Here is a 20,312-nt window from a genome sequence, read left to right on the forward strand (position 1 = left end):
ACGCAACACGAAGGGCGGAAGCCCGCATAGACACGATCATACAAACCCGCGCTCAGGAAGGGCGGAAATAGAAACTATGCAGACGCCACCCACTTGCAGGGAGGAGTTTTTGACTATACCCACCAGTATAAAAAGGCAAAGGGGAGAGCCAGTAAGGATTCACAACGATCCTGACTAAGCCCACCCCCGGGCGAAACTAGTTGATGTGAAGTCCTACACTCGCCCAGCGCCGTCCACACAGTGACAGCACCAGCGAGAGTCTGCCGGCAGACACTCACCCCAAGCCTGAAGGTAAAGAGACCTAACTGCCCATTTGGAAGCAGAACTGCACAAAACGTTTTACAGGAGCAACAAGTTTGTGGCAATCACCTACTGGTACCAAAAAGACTGTGTTAGTCTATGTACGTCACCCCTAACCCCCACCTTCCCCATTGTGGCATGTATACCGGTACTAGGGTAACTTACTAGCAAAATAACTTTATAAACAACTGTTGTTTCCTACAGCTATCCTATATAATAGTATTGCATATCCATATACTGTATACTATATACTTGTCCTATTTTTATTTTATATATTTTTTATTCATATATTTCTTTCATTCTTATATATGTCTGAATTTTATTTTTAATCTTATTCCCATTCCGTATTTTTACTGTAAATTGAAATGACAAATGTCCCGTGATATGTTCTAATCTTATGACAAATAAATTCTATTTTTATATTCATCAAATACCGTGCATGTTGTATATATAAAATACTGGCTAGATACATAGCATAGCACACACAACAATAAGGTTGAGTGATACTGAGCGCAGGGTGGCACCCTAGGGTGCACATTGCATACCGAGAAGATCATGTCTTGGGAATTTTAAAATCTTCTATCAATCTCAGCTGTTTATATTCCAGGACTGGAAAATACCATTGCAGACTTTTTGAGTTGAAAGCAAATTCTGCCAGCAGAATGGGAGCTATCTCGACATGTGCTCGACATGATAGTAGCCAGGTTTGGCAGACCAGAGATACAGTAGGAGCACATCTCATCTATCTTGCTTAGGCCATGGCTCAGGATGGCTAGCCATGGCTATCCTATTGTTCTCAGCTGCGATACAATACAAAGAACAATAGAGTAGGGGATTAGCAGAGTAATCCAATTACTCACTTTATCCTATTATAGAGAAAGATGGCAGTGGCTCCCACTGTAGACTATTGAGTAAAATCTGTTCAACTTCCTGATGGCGTATGAAGACATCAGGTCTATCATCCCCTGGCTTCTGCTCTAGACACCTTCTCAGTAAAGTGGAAATTCACTCTAGGTTACATATTTCCTCCAGTCCCCATGATAAACAAGATACTCAAGAAAATCAGGGAGGATCAAGTGGATGTTCTAGCAGTCCTGCCATTCTGGCTGAGAAGGGCCTGGTTTACAAATGTGATGAGGATGTCCATTCAACAACCCTGGGAATTACCAGTAACACCAGATCTTTTGAGACAAGGTCCTGTGCTTCATCCAGATCCAAAATCATTTTTGTCTAAAGGTGTGGAGATTGAGCGGTCTACATTGAAACACCACAATCTATCTGGGCAAGTAACAGAGCTGCTATTGAAGGCAAGGAAAGATGTTTCATCGCTTATTGCAAAACATGGAACAAATTCATATCCTGGGGAAGTTTTGAGAATTTTTTTTTTTTTAATATTCCTATAGCTAAAGTATTACAATTCTTATATGAAGGATTCGAATTGGGCCTGGTTGTCGCTACAATTAAATCACAGATTGTAGCACTAAGTGTTTTGTTAGATAGACTGGCAGAAGAGAAACTTGTTAAGAAATTCTGCAGAGCTATCAAGAGGATACGCCCATTACTAAAATCTTTGGTTGCCCCATGGGACCTAAATTTAGTGCTCAAGGTTTTAATGAGACAACCTTTCGAGCCTATGGAGGACATTGCGTTTAAGTTCCGCACATGGAAAGTCATATTTCTAGTGGCAATTACATCAGCCAGGAGGGTGAGCAAGATCCAAGCCCTCTACATAAAAGTAACTTATTTAATATTTTTTTCCAGATAGAGTTGTGTTAAGAACTCACCCAGATCTTATGCCTAAAGTCATATCTGCATTCCACCTTAATCAGGAAATCTCTTTACCAAGTTTTTTTTTCCGGATCCAATAGATGAGGAACAAAGAGCATGCCACATGTTGGACCTGGTATGAGCAATTTCCATATACATTGACCAATCATCTGTTCATCATTCCTGAAAAGCCAAGGAAGGAGTTGGCCCCAACAAAACAAACCATGTCACGATGGATTTGAGAGGTGATTGAGTTTACCTACAAGCAGGAAGGCAAAGTATCACCTCTAGTGATTAAGGCTAGAAGGGCCAAAGTGTCTGTGACAGAAATTTGTCAAGCAGCAATGTGGTCATCAGTCCATACTTTTAGCAACCATTATGCCTTAAATGTCTCAACAGCCCACTTTGGGATTCATGTGTTTTAAAAGAGGCGTTATCCATAAGATAATCTCCTCTGAAAATAAACTTGATATATTTTGCATTCATTTTGGCTCCCTCCCTTTTTTGTTCAGCTTGTGTATGTCCCACTGTCATGGCTGCCATGGGGATCGTAGAAGAAATATGCAAATTATACTCAGAGATAATTCCTTTTCTTCCTAGAAATCCCAATGCAGCCATTTGTTTCCCTCCCTTGTGTTATGCATCAGTGTTCAGGGACCTTATTACGAAGACACTCGGAGACACTCGAAAGACACAGGGAAAAGGGCAAGCTATTATACCCAAGGTGGGCGGTCCCTGAAAAAAGTAACTGTAACTAGTAGGAGAAGGGGAATATCCCACTGTCATGGCTGCCATGGGATCTCTAGGAAGAAAAGGAATTATTGGTGAGTATAATTTGCATATTTGCAAATGGAGACTGCATGGCTATGTGCTTCATTTTATAAACCTTTTGTCAACTGGTCTAATTGAAACATCTGAATTCAATAGTTAACAGGTGTGTCCAAACACATTTATTCATGTAGTGAATTTTGATTAGTCGTTGTCTGGATCGTAAAAATCAGTCCATAAAATGATCTTATAATTGCTTTTCTCAGTGTTTCATAAGCTTTTTATTTCAAATATGCAGCAACACCTATTGTAAATAAGACATTGGATCTTGTATCAAGAGTGAGGAATATAATCTAAGCTAAATTCAACAAACTGGGCCTACCTCTGGGAAAGGATACAATAAATGGAACACATAGGCAGAATAAGTAAATTGCTGGCTATGCTAGATTTGCTCCTTCTGAGTTGTCCACAAACCACTTTGAAACATCATTTGGGGCATCACGGATGGTGTAAAGTTTAGCATTACTGCCTCACAGCGCTGAGGTCATGGATTCGATTCCCACCATGGCCCTAACTGTGTGGAGTTTGTATATTCTCCCCGTGTTTGCATGGGTTTCCTCCCACAAATATACTGGTAGGCTAATTGGCTTTAAAAAAAAAAAAAATTAACCCTAGAATGTCTGTGTGCGTGTACATGTGGTAGGGAATATAGACTGTTAGCTCCACTGGGGCAGGGAACTGATGTGACTGTTAAACTATACTCTGTGAAGCGCTGCGGAATATGTATGCGCTATATAAGAAACTGATAATAAATAAACATAATGAGATAAAAACAAAGATTTAAGAAGGCAGTGTGCATAAAGGCTAGCATTTTTAATAAATTGTCTACAGTTGAATGTGTCCATCGTTACATACAGGGGAAAACTGTGAAGTTTTCCATCACCCCTTTAGTTTGTTTAGTATATATGTAGCACCCTTCACATTTTATTATTACCTCTTACTTATGTAAGTCTTATCACATATAATTGCCCTTATTTCCAAGTACTATCACTTTAATTTCACACCAATGTGATGCCATGGGGTAGTTCTGCTGGGCTGGCCTGGCCTGGGGGTAGTCCTGCGCCTTGGACTTGTCTGAGAGTAGTGTTAGGGACTTGTCCGATAGAGGTCACCTGGACGCGGTGGACAAGCCCATAATAATGTCCGCCATCATGCTAAGAAATGAAATATAGCAGATATATTAATGTTTAGCATTTATATTTAGTGTGTACCTGCAATCTCCTCCTCCTGCTTGCTACACCACAAGTCTCAGCAAGTAGCACCTCACATGTCCAGGGTGTGCAGTCTAGGGCCCCTCCCCCTATGTACATTTGGAGAATTGCATGCTGGCAGACATACTTCTAGAATGAGGGAATGAGTCCCAGAGGGTGGGAAGTAACTGCTTCAGAAGTGGAAGGTTGTTATTAGTATGGATAAAAGGTGATGTTAGGGAGGACAAGTGTTGATGGGTTGTTGGCTGACATGGATTTATAGTTTTACTTTTAGCATTTGTGTCTTGTAGAGCTGTTGCATGGACTGTGTGATGGTTCTTGTGCTGATTCTCTTTAACATGGGAATAAAGTATTGGAGAACCATAGCCAGACCCAGGGGCGGATTGGACCACCGGGAAACCGGGCCATTTCCCGGTGGGCCGGCCCCTAATAGTCACTAAAAGGCCGCTCACCCCATTGGCGGGGCCGCAGACCGCCATCTCTGCGGTTAACGGGCGGCCGTGGCCGCAGCACTGTGCCCCAAACAAATATGGCTGCGGGCAGCCTCGGCTATTACAGAAATAAAAATGGCCGCGGGAGTGCTGGTGCGCATGTGCGACCGCACGCAGCTGCTCCCGCGGTTCTGTGTGTGGCAAGCACTCACTGTGAGGATGGCTGCGCAGGGAGGCTCTCTCCCTGCTGTACATCCCCGGCCGCTTCTGTCCTCAGACTCTGTAGCTGCCGGCTGCCAGTACACTGTCACACTACATTAGACTTAGAGGCAGCAGCGCCGGCAGCACAGAGCTCTCTCCCTGGCTTCCAACCCACTTTCATGTGTCATCATCAGTCATGACAGCAGGGACTGGAAAGGGGGCGGAGCAACACGGAGTTGAGGGGCGGGGCTACACGAGTGGAAGGGGGCGGAGCTACACGGGAGCACACATCTAATGAAAGGAAGAAGTAGATGAAGTGCCAGCCAGCTTGATTTTAAGGTAACTAAAGTGTGAGAGAGAGGTTCATACTGTGAGGCATATGTATAATGGACATCACGGTGTGGGGCATATGTATAATGGACATCACGGTGTGGGCATATGTATAATGGGCATCAGGGTGTGCGGCATATGTATAATGGGCATCACGGCGTGTGGCATATGTATAATGGAGCATCACGGTGTGGCATATGTATAATGGGCATCACAGTGTGCGGCATATGTATAATGGGCATCACGGCGTGTGGCATATGTATAATGGAGTATCACGGTGTGTGGCATATGTATAATGGACATCTCTGTGTGGGGCATATGTATAATGGACATCACGGTGTGGGGCATATGTATAATGGACATCACGGTGTGGGCATATGTATAATGGGCATCAGGGTGTGCGGCATATGTATAATGGGCATCACAGCGTGTGGCATATGTATAATGGAGCATCACGGTGTGGCATATGTATAATGGGCATCACAGTGTGCGGCATATGTATAATGGGCATCACAGTGTGGGGCATATGTATAATGGAGCATCACGGTGTGGGGCATATGTATAATGGAGCATCACGGTGTGTGGCATATGTATAATGGGCATCACGGTGTGCGGCATATGTATAATGGGCATCAAGGTGTGGGGCATATGTATAATGGCATCACGGTGTGCGGCATATGTATAATGGAGCATCACGGTGTGCGGCATATGTATAATGGAGTATCACGGTGTGTGGCATATGTATAATGGGCATCACGGTGTGCGGCACAAGTATAATGGGCATCACGGTGTGCGGCATATGTATAATGGCATCAGGGTGTGCGGCATATGTATAATGGGCATCACGGTGTGAGGCATATGTATAATGGCATCAGGGTGTGCGGCATATGTATAATGGGCATCACGGTGTGCGGCATATGTATAATGGCATCAGGGTGTGCGGCATATGTATAATGGCATCAGGGTGTGCGGCATATGTATAATGGCATCAGGGTGTGCGGCATATGTATAATGGCATCAGGGTGTGCGGCATATGTATAATGGCATCAGGGTGTGCGGCATATGTATAATGGCATCAGGGTGTGCGGCATATGTATAATGGAGCATCACGGTGTGTGGCATATGTATAATGGAGCATCACGGTGTGTGGCATATGTATAATGGAGCATCACGGTGTGGGGCATATGTATAATGGAGCATCACGGTGTGGGGCATATGTATAATGGAGCATCACGGTGTGCGGCATATGTATAATGGGCATCACGGTGTGCGGCATATGTATAATGGGCATCACGGTGTGTGACATATGTATAATGGCATCACGGTGTGTGGCATATGTATAATGGAGCATCACGGTGTGCGGCATATGTATAATGGAGTATCACGGTGTGTGGCATATGTATAATGGGGCATCACGGTGTGCGGCACAAGTATAATGGGCATCACGGTGTGCAGCATATGTATAATGGCATCAGGGTGTGCGGCATATGTATAATGGGCATCACGGTGTGAGGCATATGTGTAATGGGCATCACGGTGTGTGGCATATGTATAATGGGCATCACGGTGTGTGGCATATGTATAATGGGCATCACGGTGTGAGGCATATGTATAATGGCATCACGGTGTGTGGCATATGTATAATGGGCATCACGGTGTGCGGCATATGTATAATGGCATCAGGGTGTGTGGCATATGTATAATGGGCATCACGGTGTGAGGCATATGTATAATGGGCATCACGGTGTGAGGCATATGTATAATGGGCATCACGGTGTGCGGCATATGTATAATGGGCATCACGGTGTGCGGCATATGTATAATGGGCATCACAGTGTGCGGCATATGTATAATGGCATCAGGGTGTGCGGCATATGTATAATGGCATCAGGGTGTGCGGCATATCTATAATGGGCATCAGGGTGTGCGGCATATGTATAATGGGCATCACGGTGTGCGGCATATGTATAATGGCATCAGGATGTGTGGCATATGTATAATGGGCATCACGGTGTATGGCATATCTATAATGGGCATCACTGTCTCCTCCACCACTTTGTGACTCCCCTCCCTGCATCCCCTGCCACTCTGCATCCCCCCTCCTACCCTGCATCCTGTGCCACCATGCCCCCTCACACTCTGCGTCCTGTGCCACCCTGTGTAAGTCCTCACTCCCTTCGTTCTCAGCCACTCTGCATCTCCCCTCCCAGCATTCTACGGCACCCTCCATCCCCCCCTCCCTCCCTGCATCCTCTTCCACCCTGCCACTCTACTGTGTTGGGAGACCCCCTGTCACCCCCCCCCCCATCTCTATCTCCCCAGCCCCACAGGCTGTAGAATAAACGCTGTACGCATGCGCCTATTCTGCAGCCTGAGGGGCTGGGGACATAGCCAGCAGCTAAGAGAGCCACTAGCCATGCCCTCACAGCGGCAAAAATTGGGCGTGGCCTTGTTGGAATAGGCCACACCCCCATATTGATAGGCCACACCCCCTAAAAATTCGGGCGCGCCTCCGGCGCGCAACAACACTCCCCCCCCCCCCCCCCCCCCCCCCCCCCTCTTAGGGCTGCTTCAAGATTTTTCCCGGGCTGGTTTTAATTCCCAATCCGCCCCTGGCCAGACCAATGTGTGTAGGACCTTTAGGAATGCTTTGCATAGAAGAATATTTTTTTTCTGGTCTTATACTTGCGAGATTTTTTATGTTGCAAATGGCAGACAGCGTAAAAAAGAAACCCTTAAATTTGTTTGCCCACTTGAGACTGTACACATGGCAAGTTGTAAATGTCATTTGTATAGCTGGGGTACGGGTCATAGGGTCGACTAAGAAGGTTGACCACTATTGGTCAACACATTAACAAGGTCAATATGAATTTTTTCCCCCACTATGTTTTTGAGTGTTTATGTCGACATGAACACAGTTTTTTGTGTACTGCCTCCCCTTGCATGGCTTGGTTTGCTTGCCATGCTTTCCCCTCTATATCCACTTGGATAATATAGACCAGTGATGGCTAACCTTGACACTCCGTCTGTTGTTGAACTACACATCCCAGCATGGCCAAATTGTAAAACTAGCAGGACATGCTGGGATGTGTAGTTCAGCAGCTGGAGTGTCAAGGTTAGCCATCACTGGTCCAGAATGAAAAAAACACCTGTTTTGTAAAAATAAATGTTACTTATGCAACCTTTTCATGACTACCTTTCCCAAATCAACCTATTGCTTGTGTTGACCTTTCGACATTTTTCGTTTGAACATTTTGCCGTTTGCATAATCTCTACTTTCTGCACTGGGTGAACACACTTGCTGACATATTAGCTGGACTTTCAGCTCAAATGTTTCGTCGATATGTTTGTGATTAGTGTTCCCTCTAAGGTTCTTTTGCGGGGCGCACCGCCCTGCCTGTTTTTTAATGTGCCCTGCCTTTTTTGTGTGTGGGACGTTGAACCCTTCCACTCTAGGAGGGCTTGCTGGGTTTGCTTTTCCCATCCCGGGCAGCAAGGGTATAATACATGAAACCCCTGACAATGAGCATGTAGGTACGAGGCTGTTATATGATGGGCATTACGGTGTGTGTCAGCTTGTGTGATGGGCATTATGGTGTGCGGCCCATCATCTGATTGGCATTATGGTGTGGGGGCCGTCATGTGTGTGTGATGGGTATTGCATTTCTTTAAATGTAAAATGTGCCCTTCCAGCACCCTGCCCTGAAAAAAAATCTCTCACTAGTGATGTATTGTGCAGATATATCTGTACATGTGTGTGTGTGTGTGTGTGTGTGTGTGTGTGTGTGTGTGTGTGTGTGTGTGTGTGTGTGTAGGTAGGTAGCCAAACAATACAATATATTGGCCACAGAATCTATTGATTATGACTTTGGAAATGTGTCTGCTGGCCAAAAATGTTTAAGTAGAAAAGTGTGCATTCATAAGATCATTTTGGGCATATACCTTACCAATTGTTAAATTGATCAGCCAAGTGGCCGTTTCTTCAGCCTAGTGTGTTGTTTCCAGCTCATGTGAATGTCCACATTCTCATGTCGTTATGATGAATGTTAAACTACACCACCCCTGCCTATCTTGATGCCCTGGGAAATGTTAAACCTACAAATTTGTTTGATTTGTTGCTATTTGTACACAGATGTGGTTTAATTTATTTATGCAGCCCACAAGTGTAAATTAATAAACCCAATGTAGCACACTGGTAGTTAATTGAGAGCATCTGAATATATAAGCCTACTTTTATTTGGTGAACAATGCTTTCAATATTGGTGTAGTGCAGTGGTTTCCAATGTCCTACTCCCAGATTTAAATCGTTTTTAAATTGGAATTGTTGAATCAAGGATTATTCAACATGGTGGCTTCTGCTGATGATCCAATTCGGTCATTGGCAAAACGAGTAATTGTCCCGGTTCTTGCCTGATATATGCAGGCTGCAGTAGTTTAATACATGTATAATTGTTGTACCAAATGTTTATTAGTATTAACTCTTCATAAGAGTTAAATGATTTGAATCATAACTGTAAATAAGGGGGGGGGGAGGTAATTAAGGGCCTTTGAGGGCTTTCTGTATGAGTAATAATATAAAAGAATCAGAATTTATTCAGTGAGGCTTCATACAGATTTCCAAATGTTCAGAACCTTTTTAGAAGTGGTATTTAGAGTAGCTGTAATACGCCTCATTTGCAATATAGACCAAACACAAAGTCTAGTGGTGGAATGGAGACCTTCCACTTTCAAGCAATTTAGCATTTTGTTAAGTTTCACACGTGTTTCATGTCACTTGTTCCATGCACATTTGTTTGACATGTCTACTTAATTTATTGAATGAGTTCTTCAAAAAAAGAAAGCCAGCGGCATCATGGAAAAAAGGGACTGTGCTTCCCTAGTTGTATACTTCAGAGCTAAAACAAATAATCATCCAGTATAATCCTGCTTTCTTTAAATCGTGGCTAACCCCCATTAAAATAGTAACTTATCACTGATTTTATACTGTTAAAAATGCTTTATCCCTGATGGTTATCTCTTGGGGTGACAAAATCTAATATATACGTGTGACCAAATGGTTATCAGTATGCTAGTCCAAGCATCCAGGCCGCTAGATAGAGCTTTATCTAAGTACTTTGACTAAGCTGCTACTTTAGGAATGGAGAGATCTAGGAAAACAACAATTGAACTAGTAACAACTCGTATAGTGGGTCTACCCAGCATTACTGTAAAACATTTTCCATTTAGAAACAAAAAAAATACATAAAGAGCCATACATGGGGAAAGAGTTGTTTCTAAAAGTAAGAAAAAAAAATAAAAATACAAATTTTTTTATTTTTACACATCTGTCTTTGATACACTTCTAATTTCCCTCTTGTACTTTGGCATTATCCATCATAATCTCAGTCTAGACAGAGATTAAGCTATTCTGCATATATGCAGGATTATCCTTGTAGATTATGAACCTCCATTTCATAATATCTTGGTGCCTAGAAGTTGTAATGTGCTGAGCAGTCTAATTGATGATGCTCAACAGATGAAATCTAAATTGGATGGTAAAACTACATATTGTAATTGCTTTCCTTTTTAAAGGACTATCTTTTCAAAGCTGCAGTTAATCAGTAGGTTTCAAGTAAAAATAAATGTATGAAGAGAAATGTATATGTTCAGAACAATTTCCTATTAATAATTACAATATGAAGTTTCATATAGACGTGTGTGTGTGTGGATATAGAGATATATCTAGATATATATAGATATATAATGGGAAGTAGTCAGGCGGCACTTTTGGATTTGTAAAGGTGCAAAAAAACTTTTGTTGCTCCGACATTTTTCACCGATATAGCCCGTCAGCTCCCACCTGTCATTTTTCAAACCAAGCCTGTAGCTTCACAGTTAGTAGCTGATTGGCTGGTAATAAAAAAACAGACACTTTATCACTTCGCCAAGCTTAATAAATCTGCCCCTCAGGGAGAATATTGCCAGATTGCCATAGGAGTTAAGCCGTGTACACACGGGGCGATTCATCTAAGCAATTTTAACTACATATTCATATTTGAATGTGTCCCTGAATCGTCACTTGTGCACACAGCTGGCGGTAGCGATGCGCGGCTACGCAGCATCGATTTCGCCTGCCAAATAGACACTTCAGGCAAGAATGTTCTTGCTAGACACTGCAGTGTCTATTAGGCTGTACACACGGGCTGCTGATGGGGCTGGCCAGCGGCTTACCTCCGGCAGCGACATAATAGTGGTGGGCAACAATTTAAATTTTGAATCGTGATTAGTCGCATTCAATTTTTTGTGATTAAATGCGATTATTCGCATTTTTAGGAACGCAAGTACCACTTACCTACAATCTCATTGCCAGGGGATTACATCATACATGTTGCCAAGGGGGCTTGCATGCTCTTTGCCATAGGAAGTTAAATGGTCTCTGCCAGGGGGAACACATGCTTGCTGCCCTAGGGGTTTAAATGCTCATTGGTGGGGGGGGGGGGGTTACATTCTTGCTGCCATAGGGGGTTAAATGCTCGTTGCCCGGGGGGATTTCAGCACTACAGAGGCACAGAGTCTCTGACCGCATTAAAGACCCAGCGTCCCTCAAAAGATGCCCATCGCAAAAAAGTAGACAGCCAATAGAGGTACAGGATTACTTCTAGCGAGTCTTCTCAATGGCAGTGGCCATTTTCAGAGGGGCGCAGGGTCTCTGTAATGCCGCAGGCGCAATAGAGCTAGGGGAATTGGAATAGAGGAAGAGGGTAGGAGAATCTGGATAGGGTGGCGAAAGAACAAGGGAAACAACACAAGTATGTGCATGGTTGAGAAAGATCATATGTCCTATTTGCATGTGAGAATTAGGACTTCCATGATAATTTAAATTAAGATAACTGAACTCCACAGGCGAATAAAACGGAGTAAAAAGGAGTGTTAACACCTAAATAATTGGCACACAGTAACAGTAATTATACAGATAACTAGATCATTAGAACAAGACGAAAAGATCAAATATTGAGTATAGAAAAACAAAGTGTGAATTGTGAAATGCAAAACCTGAGTCAGAATTGTAAACTGATTAGGGGCTGTCATCCCATACACAGATACTGTGTGAAATTATTCAAACAGTGGCCGGTATAAGTATTGAGATGCCCGCATGGAGCTTCACCAAGCCAACATCTACGTACAAAGTTGCAGCATTGGTCACATATCATTTGATTGTTGAAATCCTGAGTAACTATGGTTGCCCAATAATCACACAAATCTAAATATTAGCATTGTGTACAACTCTGATACCCCTTTCACACTGCACTTGTTAACGGTATATTGCCGTTTTTTTTCCATTTTAAAACGTTTAAGGCTGCAGTGGGAAAGGGGTTTTATTTACCTGTTAAAGATAACCGGTGTTTCAAAAGTTTAAAAAGCAGAGTCCTACATGTTTCAGAGCTGGTTTTTATGCAGTGAGAATGGCTCTGAAACTGTATTTAGTAAAATCACCTGTGATAGGCTGTCCCCTGTATTCTGCCTTGAAACGTTTTCAGGGGATTAAATCGGTTGACTGATGTGAATGGTATTTAAAATGGTAATCTACTGCAATGTGAAGGCTCAGACCCGTTTTAAATACAGTTTCAAAGTGTGAAAGTGGTATTAATCAGACTTGCAGACTGTTGTCTTTTGAGGAAGCTGACGATTGATTGGCAGGCGGAGAAACGCTATTGCCTGGAGCCATACTCACACTTGGTGTTAATTAATCTTGCAATTTCAATCAATAAGTAGTGAGAATACAGATTGAGTATTCTTTATCCAAAATGCTTGGAACTGGTATTTTTTTATATTTCAATGAGGTATCTTGAGAACGGGATCCATGTGTGAACACACAGTTCATTTTTTTCTTCCAAAAGCACTACTGGGGACATCTGTAACTGGCACTACTGGGGCATGATATGCAGTGATTGCGAAAACTCCCAAAAATGATGGGTCCCTGGGACCCCTCACTTACAAAAATCGGGGTCCTACTTGACCTTTTCTGGGTCCCAACGGAATAGAGCCTCCTCTCCCCTTCCCCAGCATGGCACATACAGAAGCCTCCTCTTCTCCTCCATATGGCATATACCCCGAGACAAGGGCCAGCCTGAGCCTATTTTTTTTTTTTGGTAAGCAAACATAGATTTGAGCACCCCAAAACTGTGGCTATTGGGTGGGGGGGGGGGGGGGTATCAATTGGCAATTTGCCCACTCACATAAAGCAAGATACACATATACTGGAAAAAGGCATAATGTCGGAATAGTGACACCTGTGCTGCACCAATCAGGATTCTGCCCCTGTCCATTGTTTCTAGAACAAAATTAAAAGTAATGGCAGCAGGAACAGGAGGGATAGGGTTAGTGAAATCCCAGCAGAGTCTATAGGCTCCTCTCCTACAGGCAGCTCTGCCTGTTAAGAGTAAATTGGCGAGCTGCAGCCTCTCTGCCAGTCGTGCAGTGAGGGGAGGAGGGGACAAGTGGGCCATTAACAGCCAGCACTCAGAGCCTGGAGGAGGTGACAGTGACACACAAGAGAGCAGCACCGCGAGGTAGGAGGGAAGTCTGCAGCCCGAGTCCTGCTAGCAATAAATCCCCTTACATGACACAGCCAAGCAGCCTGCTAAATGGACCACGCACCCCTCTTACCTATACTTCCTGCCCGGGTCTGCTCCGTCATCACGGTCACACCTCCATGGTTCTGGCCGCCAATGCTGGTTTCAGTTTCTCGTGCTCCGTCCTCACACCAGCCGCAGCTCTGTTCCCCTACTGAGCAGCTGCTTCTAGCGTTGGCTCCAGCCGTCTGTTGATGAGGCACAGTGCAGGAGCCAGCTTACGCGGCTTCCGTGCACTGCTGCCTAAGACTCTGCGGTGACAAGGGACCCTTTAATTTTCGCGCCCAGCAGATGTGTGAAGCAGCCGTAAGTCACGCTTACAACTGAGGGGGAACCGATCCCTCTGCCCTTGTCACACATATTAACACGGCGTGTACGCCGAAATGGGCGGAGCGGGTCCCAGGGGACCCAGCCATTCATAAAAAAGGAGTCCCTGGTGCTCCAAAGTGGGTAAAATACTCGCTATAGCGAGTATTTGCGAACCCTGATATGTAACTGGCACTACTAGGGTAATGATATGTAACTGCCACTTAATATGTTCAAGAAAATTATAGTTTAGCATTCAAATTCAGTGCCTGAGATAGTACACACTTTGTTTCATATTTTGCAACCTTGTTTAATAAAATATATTTGTGTGTATTTCATGTGTTTATACAACATCAATGCATTTTGTGTTCACACATCAGTCCTATCCTCCTTGAAATATAAAAATATTCTGAAATACAGAATGATCAGTTATCCAAAATGCTTTTGGTCCTGAGCATTTTGGATAGGGATATTCAAACTGTACAGAATAAACAATGTAAAGCCAAACAGAAAATCAGATTCCTCTCAGCTACAGTTCTTAAGTTATTTCTTATATTGTTTTTTTGAGTGCCTTTTGCTTAAATCTGGTTTTGAATAGATAATTCAACTCTTAAATAGATTTGCAAATAAAATCCATAGTCTTCATTTAAGAAGTGGGTGTAGAAAAAAAATAATTTACGTTTATGACCTATTCCAAAATCTAGGTGTATGTATATGTACATATTTTGCTTACTTTAATATATAGTCCTTAGCATTTTGTGCACCTCTCTGGCTACTAACTAATATGAAGTACTAGTTAAAAGCCCATCAAAATTACTTCTTCGCAATGCAATTTCACTTTGAGCTGTGACAGTTTTAACCCACAAACTGCTCCTACTTCCAATCTGTCTTCACAGCTCTCTCCATATCCATCAAGTTTGAAACAGACCAGTGTGCCTCAAAAAATAGCTTTCACTTTGTTATGAAATCATCAGCACACACAGGAGTAATTTGGTCCATATTTTTATCTATCTAGCTATATCCATCTATCTAGCTATATCCATCTATCTAGCTATATCCATATATAGCTATATACATCCCTTTATCTCTCGGGTGTTTGCACAGCTCAAACATCAGCTCTATACAGTTAATGTGGATCCTTCCAAATCTTCTTGTACTATGTCTAAAGGCCCCCATACATTAGGCCGACTTGTCCTAAGAATAAGTCGGACCCAATTCTCCTCCGAGCCACCCGGCAGCTCCCTGGAAGGCCCACATACAATTTAGGACTTGATGTGCCATTTTTTACATGTGATAAATCGCATGCAAAAAAAAAATAACTGGGAGCTGCAGGGCGGTGAGGAGTAGTGGGGACAGGCGGCGGTGGCGGCTCTCAAGTGAGTGGCCGGCTGAGGAGGAAGCCGTGTGGCCGCAGCCGTAATCAGATCAGTGCTGGGGCGGGCGGCGGTGACCAGATCATCAGTGTCCACTGTCCAGCGCCACAGCGGCGGCTATTACATCTTTAAAATAATGTGTCAAATGACTCTCCGGCTTTTTTCATTGGCTTAGATAGAGCACTCTCAGCCAATCAGCGGCCACGAAGGGAGGCCACTGATTGACTGAGAGTACTCTATCTCAGCCAATCATTAGCCGGGCAGTCATTTGACATGTTATTTTAAAGTTGTAATTGCCGCTGATGCCCGCCAGCTACGGCGCTGGACAGTGGACACTGATGATCAGGTCATCACCGCCCGCCCCAGCACTGATCTGATTACCACCACCGCCCGACCGCTGCAGTGCACATAGTGATAGAAAGCTGATGATCACCGCCGTGGCTGGACTTCTTCCTCACGGCAGCCCCCACCACTCATTTAAGAGCCCCCGCTGCCCGCCCGCTGCAGGAGGTCCGACCTCCTGATCCGGTCCAATGCGCATCGGAGATCGGATCAAATGTCAAATACATGCGATTTTGGGCTGATTTCACACCATTTATCGGCCCAAGTGCTCAAATCACGTGGAATCAGTCCAAAATCGCATAGTGTATGGGGGCCTTAAGTGCAGGGTGTGTAATAGAATTCACCAACCAGTGCTGCCTGGCTTCTTCTGGCTGTAAGACATGCTTCCCCAAGTTGTTTTTTCATATGCTTCCTCCGCTCCTGCTGTGACCTAAGCTCCCACACTGTCTTCCACATTCCCTCCCTCTGTGCCCAAGAGCCAGCCTACAGCTCCTGTTCATAACTTGGCTGATACTTTGGACACAAGGGGAGAGGGTTGAACCCTCGAGGGAAGTATGAAGGTGTGCTATGTGCTTTATACACATAGTGCTCCTTTAACTACGTACTTTAATGTTTTTACAAATGTAAAAACAGCGCTATGGAAAGCCCGCAACTTAGTGCTGGGTGCCGCTGCCCCCAGAAAGCCACTTTTTAGCGGCTCAGACAACATATTTCCTGTAAAAAAAAAACGCTTTGTTCCTCTTCCCCAGCCCTGGGCTGGCGTTTTCCTCTCCCATCAGCAGGGACAGTGCTCACTAGAGTAGTGTGATCTTGCGCATACACACTGAGCAAGCCGAGGTAGATCGGAGGCACCAATAACGAGAGCAATGGACTGAGGACATAACTCTCACAGTATAATAGACCGTATCAAATAATGCTCAAAGGAATACATCAATCTCTCCAAATAGGGAAATAGAGCTAAATATCACCTCAAGACACTTTAATTTCATTAGTCATTTGTCTATGCATGAACCAAGTAATATGTTCAAACAGTTTATAAATCTGAAGTTGGGTTTGAGTATGCAATAGAGCTGGGGTAGCCAACCCTAGTCCTCGAGAGCTACCAACCGTGCATGTTTTGCAGGTCTCCTCACAGAATCACAAGTGAGCTAATTAGCTCCATCTGTGTATCTTTTAAAATGTGTCAGTGATTAATGAGTGCAGCTGTGCAGCAGCTAGGTTGTCTGGAAAATGTGAACTGTTGGTAGCTCTCGAGGGCTAGGGTTGGCTACCACTGCAATAGAGCAATGTGGAATCCCTTTTTTTTTTATTTTATTTATGGAACTGCTTGACACCTTTTTGATTGTTAGGAAGTGTGGCCTTCCTTTAGTGTGTGTGGTAAATTAGGACAATAAAAAGGTTGACATTGTCTCAGTCCACCCCAAAAGGTTGACACATGAAAAGGTCAACATGAGTTTTAATGTTTTCTTTGGGGTCAAATTGTAGATTTCATGGCAGGGATCCCCATTTAAAAAAAAGTTGACCTTTTCAATGTGTTAACCATTTAACTGTGGACATTATGTTTGTCGACCTATTATTCGGATTACCTTTCAGAGCAAAAGTTGTTTGACTGACTATGTCTGCAGAGGAGAACATTCGGATGTCCAGAGTAGCAAAATACCCTTTTTAGGCAAAGTTACTATGGTTGTCAATGTGGGAGAATGGTCCGTTTATGCTGACTTACACTCCTATTGTCAAAGTTAGAACATAATTTAACCAGAGGGTTTGCTACTCTAATCAATGAAAACTAAGAATTGATAAAGATTAGTACTTACAGAACTTCTATATATTCCCACATTTTAATTTTATAATGGTTAAGGATTATTAGGTAGACAGTCAAATGGTCTACCACTTTTGGTCAACAGGCAGAAGATGGGCACATGAAAAGTCTATAGATTGTAAGCTTGCAGCAGGGCTCGCCTACCTCCAAGTCTGTCTGTTGTTACCCAGTTTGTTTTATTACTGTCTACTATTGTAAATAGTGTACGGAATCTGCTGCGCTATATAAGAAACTGTAAATAAATAAAAGGTCAACACAATCAATAACCTGACCTGGGAAAGGTCGCCATAGAAAATGTTGATGTGCTCTTTTCACTTTTAGGTTATGCTACACTCGGCATTATACTATAACTTTATGCCCGCTTGGATGGTAAAATATGATATAGTATAATATATACACTGAGTGGCCAAATTATTATGACCACCCCCTCAATACAATGTTGGGCCACCTTTTGCCCTTAATACTGCATGGACTCTGAGATGTTGGTAGATGGTACGAGGAATTTGAGACCATAGCCGATGAACTTCACTTTCGAATTCCTTAAGATTTGATGGTACTGGATACAGCTGCCTGATGGCTCGTTCGATCTCATCCCAAAGATTCTCAATCGGATTAAGATCTGGTGATTGTGCAGGCCAACTAAGCAAGCTAAAGTCTATGTCATGCTCTTCGAATCATCTGCGGACAATGCCAGCTTTGTGACAGGGAGCATTGTCCTGCTGGAAGTTTCCATCCCCGGCAGGGTACACCATTAACATACCAGGATGTGCTTGATCTGCGATAACACTCAAATACCCATGGCCATTCAGACGTTGTTCCACAGGAATCAAAGGACCCATAAAAAACCTCCCCCAAACCATAATATTGCCTCCACCAGCTTGAAGTGTTGTGGCAATGTAGTTGGGGTCCATGCTTTCGTGCTGTTTTCTCCATATTTGCACCCTGCCATCTGCATGGAGTAATTGAAAACGCGATTCATTGGACCACATGGCCTTTTTACAGTCATCTACTGTCCAATCCTTGTACTCATTTGTGAGCTGGGAATGTCTGATCTTGTTCAAGGCAGACAGTAGTGGCTTTCGAACCTGTCGTTGGCTTCCATAGCCTATACAGTGTATTGTGCGGTGAACAGTTAGTTCAGAGACCTTCGCAGTTGCGCCTTGATTAAGATCCCCCCCAAGGAGATGCTCGCCAGTGATTGAATATCCCTCTAAGTATCAAGTGGTCATAATAATTTGGCCACTCAGTATAAATTACAATAAAATGTACAATCTGAAAAACTCCCAGAGAAAATAAAAACATAAATGAAAGCTGGTAAATGTAAATACTGGTAAAACAAAACTATTAATAATTACACACATATGTATTTGCAAGGACTTCCCAGTATCATTGTAAACCGGACTGTCCCAGGTTGATCCCTGGTCTAAGTGCAGTGTGAAAGGAGACCTTCCTTGGTTGTGTCATGGGATTCATCCTGGAACACATTCCTGGGTGTGACCCGGCTCTCAGTGTGAAAGGGGTATAAGTACCTGACACCGCTCCATTTCCTGTGAACATTTCCCACCAGCCTCACTAGTTGCACCCCTGCTTTTCACCAATATATGTACAAGCCAAATGCTGTTTTGGGTGGGTATGGATCATTGGATAGACAACAACTAGTCAACAAGCATTAGGTCGACAAGCCTAGTGGATGGTAGGGCATGAAATACCACCTGTTGGCACATGTTGGATCTCAAAAAGTGAAAAACCCCATGTCGACCTTTTGCCGATCGGCCTTCCCCATGATGACCTATGATGCTTGTGTCTACCTAATGGTCCCATCGACATAAACTCATGTCGACCTTCATGCATTTCAACATAGTGACCATATCCCTTGTGGGCAGATCCATTCAGGATTTGCATTACAGCCACACTCCTATTATTTGTGGGGGGAGATGGGGGTATTACGCTACAGATGAATTGCCTGTTCTCTTGGAAGTCTGGAAGGGCTTGCTTTAAATCTGGAGGTTCCTGGACAATTCAGAATTTTATTCCTAATCTTCTCAATTTAGGAAGTACCTGACCCAGAAAATCTTGCATCCTGTTTATAATCGACTAAGGCGACCTGTGGTTCTTCAGTGGGGTGATACCACTGATGGGAGAAAATGGATCTGTACTATGTATAAAAATAGTAATGCTATTAAATGGGAAAGGTTGTCCCATAAGCAAGAATTGGCTTGCTGAGCCGAAGTGCCCACATTATGGTTAAACTGAAGGACTGTCGAACTTAATAAAATGTAAACAAATTAAGTAAAAGCCAATATGTTGTTTTCAGCAAATAGGATAATAAAATTGTTCAGATCAAGAAAGTAAAGTGTGCGTAGGACGCGATGCTTTGTTTTTCTTGAATACTGTATCTCATTCATTGGATTTGGACAACTTTTTGTATCTTCCTGCCAAATACATAAACAGCCAGCAGTATTCTAAATCTGTTAGCCGATAGATTGTGATGGTTTAAAGCTTGTTCGTGAAGGAAAATATTGCAGCTCTCTAAAGCGAATAAAAACATGTTGTACAACAAGCAGTCACCATACTAGCCTGTCAGATGCTACTTGCATGTCTATCAAATGGCTGGCAATGTTGCGTCACTAGCTGTTCAATCTCGTGCAAAGATTCCATACAAAATAACATTGCTTTCTGGACAATCTTTCCAGGGTTACAGAATATTGTTCTCCGTTGTCATGCCGGTGTTAGATTTCAGAAAGCAGATGTCACAATTAAATACAGTATACACATTATCTTTTAGTTCTTGT

General features: G+C 43.3%; 1 protein-coding gene across 1 annotated transcript in view; it reads left to right on the forward strand.

The window, feature by feature from the left end:
- The window catches only part of RFX7 (regulatory factor X7), a 124,759-nt gene that overhangs the window by 78,710 nt on the left and 25,737 nt on the right, over window positions 1-20,312 (forward strand). The window lies entirely within an intron of this gene.

The sequence above is a fragment of the Crinia signifera genome, chromosome 4 (assembly GCF_055691185.1).
Source record: "Crinia signifera chromosome 4, ASM5569118v1, whole genome shotgun sequence".
In the NCBI taxonomy this organism is placed as follows: Eukaryota; Metazoa; Chordata; class Amphibia; order Anura; family Myobatrachidae; genus Crinia; species Crinia signifera.